This window comes from Chiloscyllium plagiosum, chromosome 22 (assembly GCF_004010195.1).
Source record: "Chiloscyllium plagiosum isolate BGI_BamShark_2017 chromosome 22, ASM401019v2, whole genome shotgun sequence".
NCBI classification, from domain to species: domain Eukaryota; kingdom Metazoa; phylum Chordata; class Chondrichthyes; order Orectolobiformes; family Hemiscylliidae; genus Chiloscyllium; species Chiloscyllium plagiosum.
The window spans coordinates 57,958,216-57,984,786 of NC_057731.1; the positions used below are offsets into that span (position 1 = coordinate 57,958,216).

At 40.9% G+C, this 26,571-nt stretch overlaps 1 protein-coding gene across 8 annotated transcripts in view; it reads right to left on the reverse strand.

Moving 5' to 3' along the window:
* add3a (adducin 3 (gamma) a) overlaps positions 1-26,571 on the reverse strand; it is a 272,015-nt gene that overhangs the window by 117,677 nt on the left and 127,767 nt on the right. Inside the window, exon 1 of one of the 8 annotated variants that reach the window (XM_043713113.1) lies at positions 16,819-16,843. The exons of the other annotated variants lie outside the window; for them this stretch is intronic. The gene's annotated coding sequence lies outside the window, so the exon portion shown is untranslated. Of the gene's footprint in view, positions 1-16,818; positions 16,844-26,571 lie in introns of those variants that run through there. 8 annotated transcript variants of the gene reach the window in all.

A 26,571-nucleotide genomic window follows, 5' to 3' on the forward strand; every position in this document is an offset into this window, starting at 1 on the left:
TCAAATCCAATGCAGATTATTACTATAATCACCCTTTTAACACACAAGAGAGTGCAGATTTTCAATTGCAGAGGATCTGCCCGTATTTGATCTCATTAATTTCTCCATCACATTTTCACTCGTGTCAATTATGTTACCTTTCTCAGTTCCCTTGATTCTTGGTTGCCCACAACTTCCAGTATGCACCACGCATCTTCCACTGCGATGACAAATGTGATTTTTCTTTTTAAACCTTCCTAGCACTTCCTGCGGCTAACTGCACTGCTCTCAGCACCAACAGCTAGACTACAATCAAAGTATCTTGGATATGGAACATTCCACTCTCAAACCGCCTGCCGAGAGTAAGCAAAAGATGGAAGAGGAGCATTAGCTGGGACACTGGAGAGCGAGTGAAAGAAACGGATTGCAAAAATTTATTTTACCAACATGAATACTCTAACTAGGCCTACAAAATGTTGACCATCAGTAGGAAAAGCTGATGCTTAACTTGCACATGATCTGAAGTAAATATTTCTACTTTTGGTTTGCCATATCAGCCATCCTTATAAAACAAACAAACAAAACAAACAAACAAACAGGAAGATACTTTGAAATCTTTTGAAGAGGGAAGATTCAACTGTTCAAAACAAAAACTTAGTATTTTGAAAGTATTTAGATATTAAGGTTAAAATGTACTGAACAGCATAACTTGTTTGTATGCAATTTCATTGTGCACAAAGACTAAGCAAATAATGGAAAAATCATGATTAAAAACTCCAGGCACCTGGAATAATTCATATAAATAAGTTGTAAAGATCCTGGAAAAAACATAATGGAGGTGCTTTTAAATATTCCTGCAGATACATTACTGAAGTCAACTGTTCACTCCACCACTAAGAATTGAAATATTTTGACCTCGAACTGAAGCAATTTTCAAACAGCAAAATTATTAAATGACTTTTTAAAAATGTCTCCAGATATTTCTAAATTGACGGTGATTGCATTTTCCATTTCAGCTTGTACCGTGCTGTATACTGAATAATGAAAAGCTTCTGATAAACAGCTGTTTAAGAATGGAATATGAACTATTTTCAGTTCTGCGAACAGGTCAACATATGCTCTCTTACACTAAATACTTTTGGTCTACCTAACCAGCCAGACGGTTATGAAATTTGTGTGCTTCAATTATAAAACATTTAGCATTGCTGCAGTGCTGCATGAACTGATACTATTGCCAGCTGGCAATAGACTAAAGAGCTTTTTATTCATGCACTAAACCAGAAACATTAGATAAAACTAACATTTTTTTTAAATCTCCCTGTAAATCAAGTTGCTTTAGTTGTAGTTAATTCTGATTTATTTCTGGTTTGCCAATACTCAAAATTGTTCACCTTTAGCTACTGCAGGAACAGTTATTTTAAGCCTCAGGTTATGTCACAACACTTATCACAATTTCTTTGTATACTATCACTTTAAAATCATTTTACAATTGCTTCTCAGAATCTGCGGATAATGGCCTATTGTGCATCCCTGAAACTGTGGTATCTGCATAGCTTTTATTCATTTCAGAGGTTGATGTACGCTATTGTACAGTCTATTAGCTATGAATGGATCATTCTCACAAACATGGAAAATACAAGTCGAGGGCCAATGGTTCAGTGCAGTGCTTTGTTACTATTCAAAAGTTATAATGTTCAGCTTTTCGGAAAGCGCAAATTGCCCAGTGACAACAAACAGAAAAAACAACAGTAGAAAATCATAATCGAGATTAGTAGACATCTAAAGAGGAGACTGGCTAAAGAAAAGTTGCTGCCAAGTGAGAATGATGTTGTAAAAGTATATTAATCCATAGAACTTGAGGCAAGATTGAAATAACTCATGGCTTAGCTCTAGTTTCAGTATTCATCTTCCAAAACAGGCCAAGGACAAGCAGTACTATAGTGCACAAAACTATTGTTGGGGTCCAGTTTCACTCAAGGCTTTGTTACATGATCCTGAATAACACACTTCAGTGCAGAATGGGGATGTCTTCCAGATGAGAATTTAAACCAAGGTTTTGTTTACTCTCTAAGATGAATGTATTTTATCCCACAATACGATTTGAAAAGTAGTTCTCCCAGTGTCCTGGGAAATATTTATCCCTCAACTAAAACCATGAGATTGTCATTCCTGTATCTCATTGCTGTTCATGGGATCTTTTTAGAATACATTAACTACTGTCTACTTATGGCTGCTCATTTATAAAATAGTCAATCACATTTTTTAAAATTAAAAGTGCTTTGGGTATTGAAGTCATGAAAGATGATACACAAATTAAAGATTTTTCTTCAATTTGAATAACTTTGTTCCCTCTCCCTCTCTGAATGTTATTGCATCTCAATAGACATAACATTTGTTCTACCTTTATGAAACTAAAGATTAAGGTGATTGAATGAAACAAGTTACTTTTTATAATAAAAGGAGTGCAGGCAAAACTATGTTGAAGCTGCGATATCCGCTGCTACTGCATATCCTGACAATTGGTCCCTCACCAAATGGAAAAATCTGTGTTTCAAAGCCTTCTTTTTCTTCCTACTGTCAAAAAAAAACAGGCATTTCCTCCTTGTTCTAATTAGGCACTTTCAAAACAGAAAAGCCATCTAGACATATTTTATCATACTTGTTATTCAATGGCAATACTCTACAAACAATATTGCTGAAAAGCATAAATCAATGTTACCGGGCACTCAAAATACATAGAAACAAGAAAATAATTCAGGACTTAACTGACAACTAAGTTCACACACTGAGATTGCTGCTTAGTAGGCTTTTTCACTGTAGAAAAGACAACCAACAACTATGAGGTCAAACAAATATCCTTGTCTGAGTCACACAACCAGCTATCCTGGCCATTATGCAGAAGTATCCAAGATGCAGAAGTTACATGGTGCAAGAGTACTTTCATAGAAAGAAGCACGTGAGAAATAGCACAAACATGACAGTGAGTGAGAAATCAGGTTTGATAGTTCACACTTAAAAATTGTGCAATGTACTCTCTGTCCTGAAGTTGAAAAGTTTACGGTCAGTTTCGAGCATTACTCACAGATAGAAATTTAGCATTGCTGCTGAGCCTGTTTGAACAAAATATTCGGGTTTAAAGGGGACACAAAATACTTGACATTGGGTCTTTTCAACTTCCTTCACCAATCATTTTAATAACCTCAGTGAGCAGGAGGGGCAAAGAAGTGGTGTTACAACAGTGGGCGGCACGGTGGCACAGTGGTTAGCCTGCTGCCCCACATTTCCCGCCTCAGGCGACCGACTGTGTGGAGTTTGCACATTCTCCCCGTGTCTGCGTGGGTTTCCTCCAGGTGCTCTGGTTTCCTCCCATAGTCCAAAGATGTGCAGGTCAGGTGAATTGGCCATGCTAAATTGCCCTAGTGTTAGGTGAAGGGGTAAATGTAGGGGTATGGGTGGGTTGTGCTTCGGCGGGTCGGTGTGGACCTGTTGGGCTGAAGGGTCTGTTTCCACACTGTAAGTAATCTAAAGTAATCTAATCTAATCTAAAAACATGGGGTAAATCCCTCTGCTAATTAAACCCGACACATAAAAGCTCACCTCATGCTGTAATTTGTTAAAATTTCGAGAGTCAAAGAACTATCCCAGAGGTCACTATCTAAAGTAAAGTTTAACAATTTATTAAGTCCAAACAAGAACATTAAACAACTATTTACAACTCCTTTCTCTTAAACCTATCTTTTACCTCCCATTCTACAATACTGGTCTGATTTAAAAAAAACCTGATAAAGATTTACAACAAAAAAAAAATCACATTTCAAAACCAGTCTGCTTTGTCGATTCATCTTTGTATATTTTCCTCTGTAGACTTTCTAGGTTGGCTTTTCTTTGGTCTTCTGGTGTACAACGTTTCCTGTGGACAGGTGCCTTTCAGAGGGCTATTTGGCTAGCAGTCTATACTTGTTGGTATTTGTGGCAGTTCTCCTCCTAACTGTTCAAAATGTCTGGTTTTATACCCCAAAACATCGGGTAATTTCATTGATTTGATATCACCCCAAACAGTAAAATTCAAATTCATTTGGATTTTGCTATTTGGGGCATAATTTAAAGTGATTGGCCAATTTGAATTTGATTTTAATTCCATGGCAAAGCAACTCCAGCTATTTGTTTCAACCAAATGTTACATTTTTAAATTGTTCAACACACACCGTGCTTTTAGTCAGTCCTTGCTAGCTTCCTCTCTTGCTTAAAAGGTATAGTACACACCTAGGCCTTCATAACAGTAGCAAATGAAAAAAAAAAGGTACCAACTCCTATTAAATTCAACACAGTCACCACAGCTGATGATTCTGCATCCTGTAGAACATCAGGTATGAAAGGTTAATTCACCGATGTAAGCTTGTAGCTTTTTCCGTTTGAACAGAGAAGGTTAAAGAAAGTCACAATTCTGACTTAGAAATTTGTTGTTATTCAGTGTCACTAAGTCAAAATCTTAGATGTTTCACCACAACGGCAATGTGACTGTTCCTACAGTAAATAGATTGCAACTGTTCAAAACAGCAGCTCACCTTATCAAGGGCAACAAAACCTAAACACTAGCCCAAGTAGTGATGCCCACATTTGTAAATGATTTTTTTTAAAAAAAAGGGGCAGCACAGTGGTTCGCATTGCTGCCTCTAAGCGCCAGGAACCTGGGTTCAATTCCCACCTCGGGCAACTGACTGTGTGGAGTTTGCACATTCTCCCAGTGTCTGCATGGGTTTCCGCCGGGTGCTCAAGTTTCCTCCCACAGTCCAAAGATGTGCAGGTTAGGTGAATTGGGCCATGCTAAATTGCCTGTAGTGTTAGGTGGGTTAGTCAGGGGTAATTACAGGGATGTGGATTTCTCTTTGGAAGGTTGGTGTGGATTTGTTGGGCCGAAGAACCTGTTTCCACACTGTAGGTAATCTAATCTAAACTCAAAATTTAGTAAGAATGTCCAAAACTACATTAAAAAAAATGAAGACACACATCTATACAGAAATGTTCACAACCCCAAGATATCCCAAAACACTTTACAACCATTTTTGAAGCACATCATTGTTGTAGTCTAGGAAAAGAGTGTATAACTACGTCCTACAAGCATCATAAACAAATTAACAAAAAAAACCAGAAGGTTATGAATGGTTTTGAATTGATTTGAATTAACCTTACTGTCAAATGAGTACAGTGAAGAGTTTAGAAGTTGCCACTTACAGCGCCATCTTAGGTACAAGGTACCTAGGTACAGTTTCATCAGTTACAAGGTTAGTGTAAAAATGTTGCCAACACAAGGTGCCATCTTAGGTACAGAATACCTAAGTACAATCCTTCGTGAATCAAGAAATGAAGAGAATAAAAGAAGTTATACACAGTATAATCCTAGGTCAAAAAACAAGCAGCAAAGTTAAAAAGACAAACATCACAGTCTCTCTCCAAGGGCTCTCCACAGCAGACCAGCACAGCTGGCATGCTTTGCACCAGGCCACTGTCTCTGCTTCTGCAGCAGCCACGCTCTGTCCCAGTGCTTCACCACCCCCACCATGCTCTGCACAGTTTTTGCGCCCTGCTCCACCACCGCCACACTGCCATGTTCTGCACTGTGCTGCTGCCCCTTCCATTCTCTGTACTGGGCTGCTGGCATCTCTGCTCTGGGTTGTCGACTGCCAACCCCACTTCAGAGGCCAGGGGTCAGAGACTGAGAGTCTAAGACAGAAGAGGAGAAGAAAACCACAGAAGGAAGGCAAAAGGGAGAAAAAGAAGAAAAAGAAGGGGCTGGGCAGAGCAGACAAGCTCTGGCTGCAGTGTCCTACTCTGCAGTTCAAGTTGAGATGAACATAAAAGATTATTTTGATTTATTAGTGAATTAACAGAATGACAAAAGTTAATTCTGGGAGGAGAAGAAACTTTTGCATACTGAGGATTATTGCTATCAGATGTTTTATCATTACAAGCCATTGAACACAGACTATAAACATAACTCAAGAAGAATATGAATTATTGTTCAAAAAAAAAGGAACCAGTTATAGAGTACAGCACAGAAACAGACCCTTCGGTCCAACTCATCCATGCCAACCACATATCCTAACCTAATCTAGTCTCATTAGCCAGCTCTTGGCCTATATCCCTCTAAACCCTTCTTATTCATATATCCATTTGAGAGGCCTTTTAAATGTTGTAATTGTACCAGCCTCCACCACTTCCTCTGGCAGTTCATTCTATACACGCACCACCCTCTGTGTGAAACAGTTGTCCCTTAGGTCTCTTTTATATCTTTCCCCTCTCACCATAAACTTAAGGCCTCTAGTTCTGGACTACCCCGCCCCAGGGCAATGACCTATGGTCGTCTAAAACAAACCATGGTCACACAATGTTAGCCAGTAATGTCAATCATGAAGTGGTCATGCTTTTGAATAAGATATTGAACACTGTCACTTTTGTGAATAAATGTGCAGACAACACAGTCAATGAAGTATGACCAGACATAAAACAGGCATGAAACAATTTGAATATGCAAATAAGTGCTGTCCTGCGCACATTTGCAATAGCCTTGACCTGAGAGAGTCAAACCCCCACAGTACAGTACTGAAAGAACAGAGGACTATCACGACTGTTTTCATCTGAATGCAATTTTAAACTAATGTTTGCAGGGGGTGAAAGCTCTCACGGCACTTTTCAGACAGTGTGGGTTGGCAGGGGAATTAAGCTTCAACCAGTATCCTCAGTAAAACAGATCAGTCAGACAGTCAATGTCATTGCTGTTTGTGGGACCTTGCTGGGTGCAAATTACCACCAAGACTGCATACCAAAATATGACTATGCTTTAAAAACAACTATTTGTCTTGCAACTTGCCTCAATATAAACTCAAATTCATTACATCATGTGAAACCAAAACTGGTACCAAACTGACAACACGGCGTCTCTTTTGAAATCCTGAGATTTTGAATCGCATTAGAAGTAAGAGAATCAAAGAGGTAGAAACTGGTTTATTGCAATATCAATTTATACACAAAACATATTCAGTGTGCAGTGTTCCAGCAAATTAGAAGTGAGAGTCAAATTCCCCTGTCAGTGTGACAAGTTTATCACAAGCAATACAAATTACAAAATATCACAGCTTGGTTTGTGGTCTTCATTGAGCTAAGTCAGGCATAACCTCATTAAACTCTAAAAGGTTACAGAAGAAAAGCATTGCATGAGGCAAGATTGGAAATTAGATAACACCTTCAATCAAACTGCCATAATTGTCTAGATTCATTTTATACATACACTTCATATGTAGCTATCTGCCACCCGCTGCACTTTGCTAAAAAAAAACAATTTTAACCAGGAGATATTAATCATAGATTCTTTAAATAGATTCTTTGCTGTAGTGTGCTGTATAAGCAGAATCTGATTCAATCAACCTTGATTACTGTAAAACACATCTGCCCTCGTCCTTCTGCAAATCCAAACCTAACAATGACTCATTAGTGGCACATTGCAACTCAATAGCTAATAGGGGTGGCAATAAATTATTATAGTCTTGTGGGGTGGCTTACAATCTTAGAAATATTGCAAAAACACAAGTTGCTGTTACTGCTCTTGATGTTATTCAGTAAATGATTTAAACAACAAGATATGTTTCTTTAATCAATTGACATTGACTAATTAGATTAAGTAATACGACAGAACATTTTGTTTTATTCACTTGTGGGATATAAGTGTTACAGGCTGACCAGCATTTACTCTCAACTCTTGTTACCCATGAGAAGGGGGTGGTGAGCTGCTTTCTTGAACTGCTGCAGTTCACATGCTGAAGGTAGACCCATAATGCCTTTAGGGAAAGAATTTCAGCGATAGTGAAGGAACAGAGATGGATTTCCAAGTGAGGATGGAGGGGAACATGCAGGTGATCGTGTTCTCATATCTGCTGCCCTGGTCCTTCTAGATGGAAATGGTCATGGGTTTGGAAGGTGCTGTCTAAGAATCTTGCGCTGCAGAAAGTCCCTCATCTTATAGATGGTACATTTAGGAAAGAGCTACAATGTTTAGGATAAAGGAGGTAGGAAAAAAGGTAAGCATAACGATAAAATATATTGTTTCCCAAATAAGAAAGCATACAAACATAGAAAATGGAAGCAGAAACAGGCCAATCAGCCCTTTGAGCTTTCTCCCTACATCTTTGATCCCTTTAGTTTTAAGAACTTTAACTAACTCCTCCTTGAAATCATTCAATATTTTGGCCCACGTTGATTTTCTGTGGCAGAGAATACCACAGGATCCTGATCTCTATCCTAAATGGATAAGGGTACAGGGATAGGACCTCTGTACCCTTAGACTGGGATCCTGATCTGGAGTTCTCAGTCATCAGGAACATTGGTCTTGCATTTGCCCAGTCTAGTCCTCTTAGAATTTTCTAGATTTTTTAAAGTCCCCTCCCCTTTCATCTACACTCTACTAAGTACAACCCTAACTGATCCATCCTCTTTTCATACATCAGTCCAGTAATCGATCCGGTAAAGTTTCATTGCACTTCCTCCATAGCCAGAACACTGTTCCTCAGATGCAAAGACCAAAACAGCAAATGGTACTCCAAGTAGGATCTCACGAAGTAGGATTTCCTGAAGAAGGGCTCATGCCCGAAACGTCGATTCTCCTGCTCCTTGGATGCTGCCTGACCTGCTGCGCTTTTCCTGCAACATATTTTCAGCTCGGATCTCACGAAGGCCCTGTACATTTGCAGCAAGATTTCTCTGCTCCTGTACACTTGCTACAAAGTTAAAAATCACACAACACCTGGTTATAGTCCAACAAGTTTATTTGAAAGTACAAGCTTTCAGAGCACTGCTCCTTCATCAGCTAGCTACCTATAAAAGAGCAACACTCAAAGCTTGTGCTTTCAAATAAACTTGTTGGATTATAATCTGGTGTTGCGTGATTTTTACCTTTGTCCACCCCAGTCTAACATCAGCACCTCCACATCTTGTTATGAAGGGCACATGCCATTTGCCTTCTACATCACCTGCTGCATCTGCAAACTTACTTTCAGCAACTGATGTATAAGAACACATCATTTGACGATATTTCTTTGATATTCAAGGTGTTACCGGCACTCAATCCCCCACAATCAACATCCTGGGGGTTACCATTGACCAGAAACTCAAGTGAACTCGCCACATAAACAAAGTGGACACAAGAGCAGGTCAGGTATTAGAAGTCTCATCTCTTACTCCCTAATGTCTGTTCACCATCTACAAGTCTCAAGTCAGGAGTGTGATGGAATACTCCCAAATTGCCTGGATGGGTCCAACACCAACAACACTCAAGAAGCTTAACGCCATCCAGGATAAAGCAGCCTGCTTGACTGGCGCCATATCCACAAGCATCCACTCCCTTCATCTCCAATGCTCAGTAGTGGCTTTATGTAGTATCTACAAGATGAACTGCAGAAATTCACCACAGATCCTTAGGCTGCATCTTCCAAACCTACGACCACTTTTATCTAGAAGGAAGAGGACAGCAGATACAACAGCTACAGAAAGCAATGTCCTCTGGAACACCTTACGTACTGAATATTGCATATATGATTATGAATATTGAGAGAGTTTTCATTGAAGGAACCACTCATAAAAGGGGAAGGGCTGTTGTGTATTTGGTAAGTAGATTGTCACTTTAAGAGCTAAATCACCTGACAACGTTGTCTATTTCATGCAGGAAGCAGTTCAGTCTGATCTTACTGCCTGAAGAGTGAACACCTTAACAAAGCTCTTAAGTGTTGTTAAACACATTGGCTCCTTTCGGGTGAGAGTAAAAGGTCAAAGGAACTAAATATCTGCAGTGAACACTGGGTGCATCAAAATGGCAAATGTCAACAAAAACTGCACATGAATTGACATGTCTAGGGCATAATGTCTATCCATGAAGTAAAAGATATATTCGCCAGGAATCCCATCCAGTCTGATACATTGAACACAAACTTCAAGCAAGGACGACAATGAATTAAACCTTGGGCATGGTACATTGGCGAGACCTAGCAAATACTGACAACTGACGAAAGGACATCACGCAACAATCACCAGATAGGGATGTTCCCTTCCAGTCAGAGAACACTTCAGCAGTCAAGGACATTCGGCCTCAGATCTTCGGGTGACCATCTTCCAAGGCGGACTTCAGGATATGCATAACAGAGTAGCTGAGCAGAGGCTGATAGCCAGTTCAGTGCCCATGAAGATATCCTCAACCAGGACCTTGGGTTCATGTCACACTACAGGTGACCCCACTACACTATACACACACACCCCAGGAAACCCCCTCTCATATACACGCTCTCCCGGAAACACCCCAACACTCTCATCGGCTAATATTGCATCACACTCGCGCACACGCAAACAAACAGACACTTTTTCTCTCATGGACGCTCACACCCATATTAGTCTATGGGGGTGAATTTGCAGAAGGGTATTTGCAAATACATTCTATTTTGCTCAAAAAGCACACACACACACTGCAGGCACTCAATCCATTTAATATTTTATAAATTCCTACTTTGGAAGTAGAACCAGTCTGACTCAAGACTGGGTAGACAGACTCTAACTTCACACCTTTAATGCATTGTCTGAGCCAAGATGTCACCTTAAGTTATCTCTAAAATGTGACTTGAAAGAAGTTCCGGGAGTTATATATTAATGACCCAAAACCTGCAACCCATTCTAAAAGTTGAAAGACTTAACAGCAATCTAGGTCTATTCAATATGTCATTTCAGTTGCATGATACTGTAATCTTTTGCTATAAATTCTGTGCCTTATGATCCTGCTCCACAGTTACCTGAAGGAACAATTCTCCAAAAGCGAGTACTTCCAAATAAGCCTGTTGGACTATAACCTGGTGTTGTGTGTGATTTTTAACTTTTTCCACCCCAGTCCAACACCAGCACCTCCACACCACATTTTAGATTAGATTACTTACACAGTGTGGAAACAGGCCCTTTGGCCCAACAAGTCCACACTGACCCTCCGAAGAGAAACCCATCCAGACCCATTGCCCTACATTTACCCCTTCACCTAACACTATGGGCAATTTACCTAACTTGCACATCTTTGGACTGTGGGAGGAAACCGGAGCATCCAGAGGAAACCCACGCAGACGCAGGGAGAATGTGCAAACTCCACATAGACAGTTGCCTGAGGCGGAAATTGAACCCTGGTCTCTGGCGCTGTGAGGCAGCAGTGCTAACCACTGAGCCACTGTGCCGCTCCCCTCTGAATGCCTCTCAGACCTCTCAGAATGCACTCCTCTGCTGTCTATGTAGAATGTTTGCTTTGTTGTTCCCTTATGGCTATATCATCCAAACAAGGAGCAGGAGTAGGCCATTCAGTATCTTTAGCCTACTGTGCCATTCAATAATATCATTGCGGATCTAACTGGATCCTCAAATCTCAAGACTTGCTGTTAGTTCTGAGAGGTTTCTAATGTAGAGTAGGATGGTCAGTGTGTTGGAGGGCAAAGTGTCTTCTTGGTGTTGTTTGTATGCCAGGCAAAGCCTTTGTGTAGGTGCTTCTCTTCTTTTTTGCAGAGTGTTGGGGTGTTGCAGTGTGTTATGGCTTGTTTAAACAGGATCTCGACACAGTTTTGTTTATGGACCTTGGGGTGGTTACCACTGTAACTGAGGATCTGGTCTGTATATGTAGCTTTTCTGTACATTCAGATGTTATGGCCGAGGTCACACCACTCAAAACATTCTTGAGCAGGCAACCCAGACCGTAACTTTGCAATTTGTTTTGGTAACTGTACATTGAAAATTACCCAGACTAAGTTAGCTAGGTTGACTACTAGGTTTTAAAACAGAAGTTAATTCACAAAATTACACAATGAAACACAAAGAACAGAATAAAAACCCCCTACAGAACTCTATCTATCCAAACTAGACTTAATTATGCTGTTCTGAATATACACAACAGCCCCAATAAGCAAACCCTCTTAAAAAAAGTAATAAAAAATTAAACAGATGCTTACAGCTTGAAGCTAAAAGAGCAGAGAGAGAGAGAGAGAGAGGGTTTCCACACAGCTGAACTCTTAACTAGTTCTGGACTGCTCAGCCAGAGAGCTGACCACTCCCCTTTCATTCTGCAGGTCACTTCTAAAACATGACCACTTTGGCCTGAAGTCTCACCTGTTTACATACAAACAAAATAGCCTCTCAATACCCTTTGATCTCTATACGAAGAGTGTCTAATCGGAGCCGTGAGCAGTTTATTGTCCCTCTGAAAAGAAAACAAGGACACAGTACCCTTGAGAAAAGGAACAACTTTTAGAAAAAAAAGGACCAGCTTTGTGACACTGGTAAGAAGAACTAACAATGAAACTTCTCCGTTCTCTGGGAATAATGACAGCACACAAACCAACAGCCACACTTCGCCAGCTACTATTCAGGGTAAAGGATCTGATACCCGTAAAATGCAGGATGAATGTGATAAATAAAATACCTCGCAGCAACCGCGAGAAACATTACGTAGGACAAATGGGCAAGAAACTCACCACCAGAATACATGACCAGTCCTCCCTCATATCAATATACATCGACAATGAAGGACACCAATTCAACTGGGACAATATTATGATACTGAGGAAGGCTAAACAAAGTCAAGGTAAGGATATCCTGAAGGTCTGGTATTAGAACATAGAACAATACAGTGCAGAACAGGCTCTTCGGCCCTCGATGTTGCGCCAACCTGTGAACTATTCTCAGCTCGTTCCCCTACACTATCCCAAACTCACCCACGTGAGTATCTAAGAATTGTTTAAATCTCCCTAATGTGGCTGAGTTGACTACATTAGCAGGTAGTGCATTCCATGTTCTTACCACACTCTGCGCAAAAAATCTGCCTCTGACATATGTCTTAAATCTATCACCCCTTAATTTGTAGTTATGCCCCCTCATACACGCTGACGTCATCATCCGAGGAAAAAGACTTTCACTGTCTACCCTATCTAATCCTCTGATCATCTTATATGTCTCTATCAAATCCCCACTTAGTCTCCTTCTTACCAATGAGAACAGGTTCAAGTCTCTTAATCTTTCCTCAGAAGACCTTCCCTCTGGTAAAACTCCTTTGCACCCTTTCCAATGCTTCCACATCCTTCGCGAAATATGGCGATCAGAACTGTACAGAACTGTACATAATACATAATACAGTGTGGCCGCACCAGCGTTTTGTACAGTTGCAGCATGGTATTGCGGCTCCAGAACTCAATCCCTCTACAAAAGACACCTAATACATCGTATGCCGTCAGGATTAGCAAAATTATTCTGAGTAGGAGTGAAAGGAACAGGGTGGTCATTATGGGGGACTTCAACTTCCCCAACATTGACTGGAAATGTTACAGCTCTTGTATGTCAGTTGGCTCAGTTTTTTCCAAGGTGTACAGGAGGGTTTCCTGATACAGTATGTCGAAGGGCTGACAAGAGGGGAAGCCACACTGGATCTGGTACTTGGTAATGAACCAGGCCAGGTGTTTGATTTAGTTGTAGTGAGCACTTTGGAGAGAGTGACCATAATTCAGTTATGTTTAATTTAGCGGTGGAAAGGGATAGATACAGGCCACAGGTCAAGAGTTACCGATGGGGCAAGGGTAATTATAACGTGATTAGGCAAGAATTAGGTTGCATAGCATGGGGTAGCAAAATGCAGAGGATGCAGACAATCAAAATGTGGAGCTGGTTTAAGGAACAGATATTGCATGTCCTTGATAGGTATGTCCCTGTCAGGCAGGGAGGAAGCGATAAGGTAAGGGAACCGTGGTTTACTACAGAAATTGCATCTCTTGTTGCGAAGAAGGAGGAGGCTTATGTGTTGATGAGGCAAGATGGTACAAATGAGGCGATGGAGAGTTACAAATCAGCTAGGAAGGATTTAAAGAGAGAGAGAAGAGCAAAGAGAGGACACGAGCAGTCTTTAGCAAATAGAACAAAGGAGAACCCTAAACCTTTCTATAGGTATGTGAGGAATAAAAGGATGATTAGGGTAGGAATAGGGCCAAAGACAGAAGTGGGAAGTTCAGTGTGGACCCTGTAGAGATCGGAGAGGTGCTAAATGAACATTTCTCATCGGTGTTCACTCAGGAAAAGGTGAATATTGTGGAGGAGAAGAATGAGGTACAAGATATTAGACAAGAAAGGATCGAGGTTAGTTACACACAGGTGTTATCAATTCGAGAAGGAGTGAAAGTAGTCAAGTTCCCTGGGCTGGATGGGATTTATCCGAGGATTCTCTGGGAAGCTAGGGAGGAGATAGCAGAGCTTTTGGCTTTGATATTTGAGTCGTCATTGTCTACAGGTTTAGTATCTGAGAACTGGAGGATTGCAAATGTTGTGCCATTGTTCAAGAAGGGCAGTAGAGATGACCCAAATAATTATAGACCAGTGACCCTTACTTCTGTTGTAGGAAAGGTTTTGGTAAGGATTATAAAAGTGATCAGATTTATAATCATCTAGCAAGCAACAATTTGATTTCAGATAGTCAACATGGTTTCGTCAAGGGCAGGTCATGTCTCACAAACCTCATTGAGGTTTTTGAGAAGGTGACCAAACATATAGATGAGGGTAGGGCAGTTGACGTGGTGCACATGGATTTCAGCAAAGCCTTTGATAAGGTTCCACATGGTAGGCTGTTGGAGAAAATGCAGAGACATGGAATAGAGGGTGATTTAATAGTTTGGATTAGAAACTGGCTTTCCGTAAGAAGGCAGCGAGTGGTGGTTGATGGAAAATATTCAGCCTGGAGTCCGGTTATTAGTGGTGTGCCACAAGGATCTGTTTTGGGACCACTGCTGTTTGTCATTTTTATAAATGACTTAGACGCAGGCATAGGTGGATGGATTAGCAAATTTGCAGACGGCACTAAAGTCGGTGGAGTAGTGGACAGTTTGGAAGAATGTTACAGGTTGCAGGGGGACTTGGATAAACTACAGAATTGGGCTGAGAGATGGCAAATGGAGTTCAATGCAGCTAAACGTGAGGTGATTTGGGAAGAATAACAGGAAGGCAGAGTACTGGGTCAATGGAAAGATTCTTGGTAGTGTGGATATGCAGAGGGATCTTGGAGTCCATGTACATAGATTCCAGAAAGTTGCCACCCAGGTGGACAGTGCTGTTAAGGCGGCATACGGTGTGTTAGGTTTCATTGGTAGAGGGATTCAGTTCCAGACCCACAATATCAAGCTGCAACTATACAAAACGCTGGTGCGGCCACACTTGGAATATTGTGTACATTTCTGGTCGCCCCATTCCAGGAAGGATGTGGAAGCATTGGAAAGGGTGAAGAGGAGATTTACCAGGATGTTGCCTGGTCTGGAGGGAAGGTCTTATAAGGAAAGGCTGAGAGACTTACATAGAACATAGAAGAATACAGCGCAGTACAGGCCCTTTGGCCCTCGATGTTGCGCCGATCCAAGCCCACCTAACCTATACTAACCCACTATCCTCCATATACCTATCCAATGCCCGGGTCTGTTCTCATTGGAAGGAAGGCACCTTAGGGGGGGATTTGATAAAGACATACAAGATGATCAGAGGATTAGATAGGGAAGACAAAGAAATACTATTTCCTAGGATGATGACATCAGTTTGTACGAGAGGGCATAACTACAAATCGAGTGGTGAGAGATTTAAGACAGATGTCAGAGGCAGGTTCTTTACACAGAGTGGTATGGGGGTGGAATGCCCTACCTGCTAATGTAATCAACTCAGCCACATTAGGGAGATTTAAACAATTTTTAGATAAGCACATGGATGATTTTGGAATAGTGTAGGGGGACGAGCTGAGAATAGTTCACAGGCCGGCGCAATATCGAGGGCCAAAGGGCCTGTTCTGTGCTGTATTGTTCTATGTTCTAACAGCACTATCCATCTGGGTGACAACTTTCTGGGATCTATGTACATGGACTCCAAGATCCCTCTGCACATCCACACTACCAAGAATCTTTCCATTGACCCAGTACTCTGCCTTCCTGCTATTCTTCCCAAAGTGAATCACCTCACATTTAGCTGCATTGAATTCCATTTGCCACCTCTCAGCCCAATTCTGCAGTTTATCCAAGTCCCCCTGCAACTTGTAACATTCTTCCACACTGTCTACTACTCCACTGACTTTAGAGTCATCTGCAAATTTACTAATCCACCCACCTTTGACCACCTAAGTCAAACAGCAGTGGTCCCAAACAGATCCTTGTGGCGTACCACTAGTAACTGGACTCCAGGCTGAATATTTTCCAGGGAGGGATATGGGCCAAGCACAGACAGGTGGGACTAGCTTAGTTTGGGAATATGGTTGGCATGGACTTGTTGGACCGAAGGTTCTGTTTCCATGCAGTATGACTATGTATCTCAACTGCATGCTGTGCAAATTGTTTTTTGATGTATCAGGTTCATGCTGCTATTTTGATGCACTGCCAAACAACAGAGAGCAAAAAAAAAACTGACACAAAGTCCCTGATGTGAACCTTATATACAACTATTGTTCATAGTTTACTGACTCAGCAATCCAAATAGTCTCACTTCCTGTCAGGAATCGATCACAGTTGTGCAATTCCCAGGTGTTAAGAGCACAATGGCTTCCCTGTCACAGAACAAAATCTAAATAATTGAAAATGTTTGTTTTTGAAGCAATTAACGACACTATTAACGGCTTGGTCAATATAGAACTTAAACTTGGAAGGCAAGAAATGGAACTTTCTCAATGCAAGAAACCATAGCAAAAAAAAGGACACTATTTTATACAGCATGAGAAGAGGGTGCTGATGGTCTGGGCCAGCACTGGCATGGAGATGCAGTGAGAACAGTTACCTGACAATCTTAACTGTCAAGCCAGGTAGATTCTGATTGGTTAGGCTGTTGCCATTGGGATACAGCAGGAATTGGCTGTTTCCATGACCTGTATTTTTGAAAAAGGTGCAATGAATGTCAATTCCTCCTGGCTATAAAAGATAGAATCTTGAGCATTCATATACAGTTTCTAGCACATGCAGATGCATCATATTGCAGGTCTAGCTGATTATCTTAAATTGATTTCCAATGTAGCACCATCTGGATTATTTAATATAAATGATTTTGTCTCCAAGCAACCAGCTACACTAGCTGCTGGATCAAAAGGTTACATTGTATCTTGCTCAGAACACTTGATGCTGATAGGTAATTCTGCTAGCTTTTAACTTTCTTAAAAAGGTACAGTATGCTTCTACCTTCATAACAACATTGACAACTTGAAATTACCAATGACCCTTCATGCAGGGATGCAGAGATCCATGTGTCAACCACAGAAAAAAACAAATGGAGGCAATAGCCAAGTGGTATTATCACTAGATTAATTATCCTTCTGCAGCCTCCCCTATAAAAAAGGGGCAATGTTTTCACGCAGAGGGTGGTATGTGTATGGAATAAGCTGCCAGAGGAAGTGGTGGAGGCTAGTACAATTGCAACATTTAAAAGGCATCTGAATGGGTATAGGAATAGGAAGGGTTTGGAGGGATATGGGCTGGGTGCTGGCAGGTGGGACTAGATTGGGTTGGAATATCTGGTCGGCATGGATGAGTTGGACCGAAGGGTCTGTTTCCGTGCTGTACATCTCTATGACTCTATCCAGAAGCTCAACTCAATGATTTGATGACTCGAGTTCAAATCCCACCATGGCAGATAGTGGAATTTGAATTCAATAAAGAACTAAGAATCTATTGATGACCAAGAAATTAGCCAGTTGATTGTTGAAAAAAACCCTCCTGGCTCACTAATGTCCTTCCACGGAAGGAAATCGGTCATCCTCAACTGGTCTGGCCTACATATGACTCATGACCAACAGCAATCTGGCTGACTCTTAATTGCCCTCTGAAATGGCCTAATTAGGCAGACAGACAATCAGTTCAAAGTCAACTTGCCTTTGCCAGTTAGCAATACCCACATTACACGAGCGAATAAAAAAGCCTACATAACAAATCAGAAATAATGTCATCATTAATTTCCAAAAGAATGTTGTGAAACTTGAAAGGGTTCAGAAATGATTTACAAGGATGTTGCCAGGGTTGGAGGATTTGAGCTATAAGGAGAGGCTGAACAGGCTGTGGCTGTTTTCCCTGGAGTGTCGGAGGCTGAGGGGTGACCTTATCGAGGTTTACAAAATTATGAGGGGCATGAATAGGATAAATAGACAAAGTCTTTTCCCTGGGGTCGGGGAGTCCAGAACTAGAGGGCATAGGTTTAGGGTGAAAAGGGAAAGATATTAAAAAAAGAGACCTAAGGGGAAACTTTTTCACGCAGAGGGTGGTACGTGTATGGAATGAGCTGCCAGAGGATGTGGTGGAGGTTGATACAATTGCAACATTTAAGAAGCATTTGGATGGGTATAGGAATAGGAAGGGTTTGGAGGGATATGGGCTGGGTGCTGGCAGTTGGGACTAGATTGGGTGGGGATATCTGGTCAGCAGGGACAGGTTGGACCGAAGGGTCTGTTTCCATGCTGTACATCTCTAGGACTCTAAACAGGAAGTGGTGGGGATGCAGTTCCAGTTACAGCATTTAAAAGAAATTTGGACAATTTGAATAGGAAAGGTTTGCAAGGATTTGGGCCTAACACAGGGAGGTGGGCCTAGGTTGGTTTGGGAACATGGCGTGGACTATTTGGATCGAAGGTCTCTATGCCAAAAATTAACTTCATATTAGGAAGAATCAGGACCAGATTTATAGAAAAACAACTCTGCTCTTGAGCTTGCAGATATGTTGTCACAAGCTGCATGCTCAACTTTGCAGCCAGGTTTCTGAGCAGAGTAACAAAGTCATGACAGGGGAAAAGGCTAATGTCAATGAAGAATGAGTAGTGTGTAACAATGAATTGGGAACTAACACAGCAACTTGCACATAATTATCTTTAACATGGTAAAGCACAAGATGCTTCACATTTCTAAGGAGTGCCACAGCGACACAATTTCTTCATTCAGTAAATCGCAAGTAACATTTAACAGACATGATTCAGTTATTTAAGGAACTTTCAAACCATTTTATTCAACATTTGTTTTGGATTTTCACACTTTTTTTGCTTTAAATACTACTATCCAATAATGGACTCTTACTGTAATGGAACCAGTAAGAAACAAATAGCTTGCACAAAATATTTAATCCTTTTATTTATTATGTAAACATTGACAACTTGTTCAGCAAAATTTTCCACTGTTGTCATCAAGTTGCATATGTGCATGACATATAACTTACCACTACTTTTAAGTGATTCTCTTGCAGAAAATAAAAGTGGTTTATCTATCTTGAGTTTAGCCTGAGCTGTGTCTGATGACAGACCTCCATATGGGTTCACACACCTTTCACTGTGTTCCAGACTTCGGCAAGCTTCAATTTACTCTGTCCATTTTTGTTGCAGCAGGTTCTTTTGGGTTTACATTTATATACAGCAGATTATATTTAAGGACTTTGTAGCAAATTATTGTTTTTGCAGGGTAACTACAATTTCCTTAAATTGTACACAAAAAAAATTGCTGGAAAAGCTCAGCAGGTCTGGCAGCATCTTCGGAGAGAAATTAGAGTTACTGTTTCAGGTCCAGTGATCCTTCCTCAGATTTGACGAACTTCCTTAAATTGTGTGCTTTCCAAGTCTTTACGAAAGAACCTGCAGATGTCATCTATAAAATGGGCTTTCCTTTATACTGACCAATTTTACACTTTTCTAGGATAAACAGCTAATGACTGATTATTGCTCACCACCAAAAGATTAGCATTTAAACATTTTCTCGCAGCATAATCGAGGGGTCAAAAGTAATTTCCACTCTTGCAAACTGACCAAGTGTCTTCTTCAATAACATACCCGAATTCCATAAGCATTAACTCAGGGTCCCGTGTTTTTAAAAAGACAAGTGAAATGCATTTAAGAGTTAAAACGTTTGTTAATTTTCTTACTCTGCACAGTACAATAGCCTAGATTGAGTATGTAAAAATACATTGCAATAATTACACCTGCCTTTGAAGCCTTGCATTAACATAACAATTCAGAGAGGTTAAATACTGATTATATTCCAAGACTTTTTTTAATGTCTTGACAAGTTTCGAGTAATCAGCTGCAAATAAAAAATTAATGATTTTTCAAAAAACAAATGTCTCAGTCGTGTGTCCCTTAAATACTGTTCACTGAACTTCAAACATTCCTATGATAGAATAACTAATCATACAAACCAAGGTACTTCACAGAAATGTTACGCCAAAAAATATGATGCCAAGCCACAAAAGGGGCATGAAAAGTCAGATGACCAAAAGCTCAAGGTCTAGGCAAATGAAGGCACAGCCACCAATACCAAAGCAGTTAATCAAGAGAAAGATCAAAAGGCCAACTTAAATGAGTGTAGATGTCTGGCAGGAATTTGGGGTTATTGGTAATTGCAAAACTATGGTGGAGCAAAGTGATACAAGGAGTTGAAAGGAAAGAGGTTAGTTGTCTGACAGCAATCTAGATCAACAAGCTTATTCCTGAACATGGATTTAGTACAAGGACTTTAAGGTATTGGCAGTTGAGTTTTGAATTGTTAAAAATTTCACTCATAGAATGCGGGTGTTACTGGCTAGGCCAGTATTTATTGCTCATCCCTAACTGCTCGAGGAGCAGTTAAGAGTCAACCACATTGTTGTAGGCCAGACTTCAATTATATGAAGCTTATAATGTATAGATCAGCTAGGAGTGCTTTGGAATTGTCAAGTCCAGAGGTAAGAAAGGCATGAGTGAGGGTATCAGCACATGAAATGAGATGGGGTGAGGTTACAGATGTATAAATAAATGGCCGTTAGAACACTGTTCATTTTGGGATAAAAAGTGAAACCAACATTACAAACAGCCTTGTTTAATCTCAGACTTTTGGCAAGTCGAGCAGTGAGGTTGGTATCTAGAGAATAATACTTGAAGCAGGCGCTGAAAACAATGGCCTCAATCTTTGTAATGTTTCATTGGAGGTAACTTGTGCTCATTCAGTCCTGGATCTCAAATGAGGAGTCTGGAAATTTAGGAAGTTATAGTAAAACCTTATACTTCTGTTTCCATGTACTTTCCAATCAAAATTTAAGATTAAAGCTCTGTCCCAATTCAATGTTTTCAATGTTAATCCTGCTTGGATTAAGAATGTATCAGCTTCTGCATTAATGATGCCTGCAGTCCTAAAACTCCAAATTACAACTAACAATTCTCTTTGATTGATTCAATCAATCATACTATCAAAATAATTCATGGTGAATGTATGAAAAATACTATAACATTAAGAAAACTACTCTAGATAATCAAGAGGTACACATAACTGCTGTAAACCCCGACCAAATGAAACTTCAAGACATCAACATCCCTTAAAAAAAAGCACAAATATCTAAAACCACTTAAATCAATGTAAAAACCCATAGTTAAGTAATAGAAACATACTGCAGGGGCACACATCACTTATATTTTACTTACAGCATTAATACTCATATCCCGTGAGAATGCAGTATTCAAAGTTTGTGAGAAGATTTGTAGCTCGGGTGCTCGTTGTTGTGGTTCTGTTCGCCGAGCTGGGTATTTATGTTGCAGACGTTTCGTCCCCTGTCTAGGTGACATCCTCAGGTGTTTGGGAGCCTCCTTGAAGCGCTTCTGTGATGTTTCCTCCGGCATTTATATGATTTGTCTCTGCCGCTTCCGGTTGTCAGTTCCAGCTGTCCGCTGCAGTGGCCAGTATATTGGGCCCAAGTCGATGTGCTTATTGATTGAATCTGTGAATGAGTGCCATGCCTCTAGGAATTCCCTGGCTGTTCTCTGTTTGGCTTGTCCTATGATAATAGTGTTGTTCCAGTCGAATTCATGTTGCTTGGCATCTGCGTGTGTGGCTACTAAGGTTAGCTGGTCGTGTCGTTGCGTGGCTAGTTGGTGTTCATGGATGCGGATCGTTAGCTGTCTTCCTGTTTGTCCTATGTAGTGTTTTGTGCAGTCCTTGCATGGGATTTTGTACACTACATTGGCACAAGCAAAACCAATGTAGTGTACAAAATCCCATGCAAGGACTGCACAAAACACTACATAGGACAAACAGGAAGACAGCTAATGATCCGCATCCATGAACACCAACTAGCCACGAAACGACACGACCAGCTATCCTTAGTAGCCACACACGCAGATGACAAGCAACATGAGTTCGACTGGGACAACACTACTATTATAGGACAAGCCAAACAGAGAACAGCCAGGGAATTCCTAGAGGCATGGCACTCATCCACAGATTCAATCAATAAGCACATCGACCTGGACCAAATATACTGGCCACTGCAGCGGACAGCTGGAACTGACAACCGGAAGCGGCAGATACAAATCACTATAAATGCTGGAGGAAACATCACAGAAGCGCTTCACAGAAGGTTCCCAAGCACTGAGGATGTCACCTAGACAGGGGACGAAACATCTGCAACACAAATTCCCAGCTCGGCGAACAGAACCACAACAGAATGCAGTATTTGAGGGATATAATTTTTCCCGGTTTGTCAAAAGCACCTGTTGATAAGGTGCCTGTTAAAACAATGTTTGCTGCATTTGATTGCACTAAACTAAAAGATTTTTAGATCAACTGCATTTAGAAGACAATAAATCATAAAACAATAGTTTGGGATGAGATATTTATTAACAACTAAAGATTCTTTGAAATTAAATTTTGTGACAATGATTACATGAGCAAGTTGCAGACAGGTGGTCAACTGGAGGTTGAGTGCTTAAAATCCAGAAATTTAAAGTGAAGGAATTCTATACAATATGGAGGAGATTTCCTTCAAATAAAGGAGAGTTCAAGAGGGGTGACATGTTTGAGGTGTACAAAATTGTGAGGGATAGAGAGAGTAGACAGGAGAAACTTATTTCCCATGGCAGATAGTTCAAAAACCAGAGGCCATAGATTCAAGCTAAAAGGCAGAAACATCAAAGGGGACATGAGGAAAAATTAAAAAAAAATACAGATGGTGGATGTCTGGAATTCAATGCCTGCATCGGTGGAGGCAGAGACCTTAAACTCTTATATTACCTGGATCTGCACCTTAAGTGCTGTAAGCCGCAGACTTCCTACTGTCTTCCTTCAAGTTGCTCCTTTTCTACAACCCCTGCATTACCTGCGGTTATAATATACTTGTGTCCTCCACTGTGAAAACTGAGGCAAACAACTGATTTACTATCTCTGCCATTCTGTATTCCCCACTATTAACTCCCCAGTTGTCTCTTCTACAGGGATAACATTCACTTTAGCTATTCTCTTCCCTATAATATATTTATAGAAGCTTTTACTATCTGTTTTTACATTTTGAGCTCATTTTTCTTTCATGATTTACCTTTGCTCTTTACATTTTTTGGAACCATTTAAAAAGCTTCCTAATCTTCCAACCTGCCACTGGCCTTTGCAATAAGGTTTGCTTTTGTTAGAACATAGAATATTACAGCGCAGTACAGGCCCTTCAGCCCTCGATGTTGCGCCGCCTTGTCATACTAATCTGAAGACCATCCCACCTACACTATTCCATGTACGTCCATATGCCTGTCCAATGATTACTTAAATGCACTTAAACTTGGCGAATCTACTACCAATGCAGGCAAAGCATTCCATACCCTTACTACTCTCTGAGTAAAGAAACTACCTCTGACATCTATCTTATACCTATCTCCCCTCACTTTAAAGTTGTGTCCCCTCGTGTTTGCTGTCCCCATACTTGGAAAAAGGCTCTCCCTGTTCACCCTATCTAACTCTCTGATTATCTGACATGTTTTTCCCATATCTGTGTGGGTTTCCTCTGAGGGCTCCAGTTTCCTCCCACAGTCCAAAGCTGAGCATGTTCGATGTATTGGCCATGCAGAATGCAGGGTTACAGGGATAGGGTGGGGGAGGTGGGTCTGTGTGGGTTGTTCTTCGGAGAGTTGATGTGAACTCAATGGGCTGAAAGGTCTGCTTCCACATTGTAGGGATTTTATGAGATTAAGAACATCAATTCCAAAGTGTATCACCTCACACTTGTCCACATTAAACTCCATTTGCCACCTCTCAGCCCAGCTCTGCATCCTATCTATGTCTCTCTGCAACCTACTACATCCTTCGTCACTATCCACAACTCCACCGACCTTAGTGTCGTCCGCAAATTTACTAACCCACCCTTCTAAGCCCTCATCCAGGTCATTTATAAAAATGACGAATAGCAGTGGACCCAACACCGACCCTTTGTTATTTCTAACTTCCTTGCTTAGCCACAAATATTTTCCCCCCGTGACAATCTTTCCCCTCCTTGGAATATTTTAGTTGGGAGAAATTGAATATCTCCTTAAACATCTGCCATTGTTGATAAATTGTTCTACCATTTTAGTCTTCCTGTCCAGTCCATCAGGACCAGATCACCTTCCCTACGGGATTCTTTACTCTAAGATCTTTAATTATAATGGTAGTGAAACTGATGATAGTTCTGAGGAAGGGTCACTGGACCTGAAATGTTAACTCTGATTTCTCTTCACAGATGCTGCCAGACCGGCTGAGCTTTTTCAGCAAATTCTGTTTTTGTTACAAGAAGATATAGATAGTTTGAGTAAGTGAGTAAAAACTTGCCAGGTGGAATTCAATATAGAAAAGTGTGAAGTCATGCACGTTAGTAAGAAGAATCAAAAGTCAAACTATTACTTAAATACACTTATAGTGTCACACAACAGACAGGAAAGTATTCTCATTGTGAAGGTGGGACTTCCTCTTGATAATGATTGTGCAGTAGCCACTCTTATCGATATTGTCATGGACAGATGCATCCGCAGCCGGAAGAGTGAGGGCGAGGTCAAGTATATTATTCCCTCTCGTTAGCTCCCTCACTATGAGTGCAGACCCAGTCTAGCAGGTATGTCCTTTAGGACCTGACCAGCTCGATCAGTTGTGCTGCTACCAAGTCACTCTTGGTGGTGGCTATTGAAATATCCCAACCAGAGCACATTTTGCATCCTTGCCATCCTAAGTGCTTCCTCCAAGTGTTGTTCAACTTGGAGGCATAAGGATTCCTCAGTGGAAGGAGGTGGTAACTAGCGGGTTTTCTTGCCCACTTTCAATCTGAAGGCATGACATCAGGATGATCAAGGGCTTTTGCCCGAAACATCGATGTTCCTGCTCCTTGGATGTTGCCTGACCTGCTGTGCTTTTCCAGCACCACTCTAATATAGACTCTGATTTCCAGCATCTACAGTCCTCACTTTTGCCTTAAAAGTTCAGACTCCCAGGCCAACTCTCTCCTGCCTGTATACCACTGTCCTGCCACCTCAGAAGGGTCTGTCCTGCTGGTGGACAGGTCATATTCAGGGACAGTGACGGTGTTGTCTGGGACATTATTTGTAAGGTATGATTCTGTAAGCATGATTACTTCAGGCTGTTATTTGACAGCTCTCCATGAGACAGCTCTTAATTTTGGCACTAGCCCCCAATGCTAATAAGGAGGTTTTTGCAGGGTTGAGAAGGCTGCTTCTGCCTCGGTCAATGCCAGGTGGTCCATCCAGTTTAATTGTTTTGTTGAGACTTCGTAGCAATTGATAAAATTGAGTGGCTTGCTGGACCCTTTCAGAGGGCAGCTGAGGTTCAAGCACGCTGTTGTGGATTTGGAGAGGATGTTTCCGCTCATAGGAGAATCTCAGACCAGAATATAGTCTGAAAGGAGGAGGTGCTAATTTAAGGCAGGTGAGGAGGAATTTCTTGTCTTATAGGGTTGAGTCTCTTTAGATCTCCTTGCCCCCATAGGGTGCTCTGTGTACATTCAAGGTCAAGATTAATAGATTCTTGATCAGTAGGGGAAATTAAGGGTTATGGGGAAAATGTAGGAAAGTCAATGTGAGGAATGTTGGATCAGCCATGGTTCTATTGGATGGTGGAACATGCTTGAGGGTCAAACAACCTACTCCTGTACCTGATGGTCTTATAAACTACAATTATTCAGACATTCATCACATTGATAGTAATCACTTGATATTGTTATTTTATTTTTCTTCTTGGCAAAAATGCTGTTCTTAACTGGTTAAAGTAATTCTGTTTTAAATTTTCAACAGCAGAGCCTTTATGGAACAACTGACCTTAAAGACCAAACAAAAACAAACAGAGTCAAGGAGTGGTCCAATAGTATAAATACATTGTTCCATTCAATGCAGCTCTGCAGATTAAACAAAAACTTTATGGCACTGAATGCTTAATCTTGAAGTACGGAAAATCTTGAAAAGAGTCCGATAACGGCAGATGTCCCATGACTCACAGTAAGTCAGAAACATAACATTTCAAAAATGATGAGAATTTATAACATATAATGAGTTATATGCTACAACTGTCTCTATGCAGTTTGCACTTTCTCCCTATGTCTGCCTGGGATTGCTCCAGTTTCCTCCCACAGTACAAAGATGTGCAAGTTTGCTGAATTGGCTGTGAATTGGTAAGTTGCCCAAGATGTGTAAGTGAGGTGCATTAATCAGGGGTAAATATAAGGTAGGGGGAATGGGTCTTGGTGGGATACTCTTCCGAGTGTCACGTGGATTTGTTAGGCCAAAGGGCCTGTTTCCAC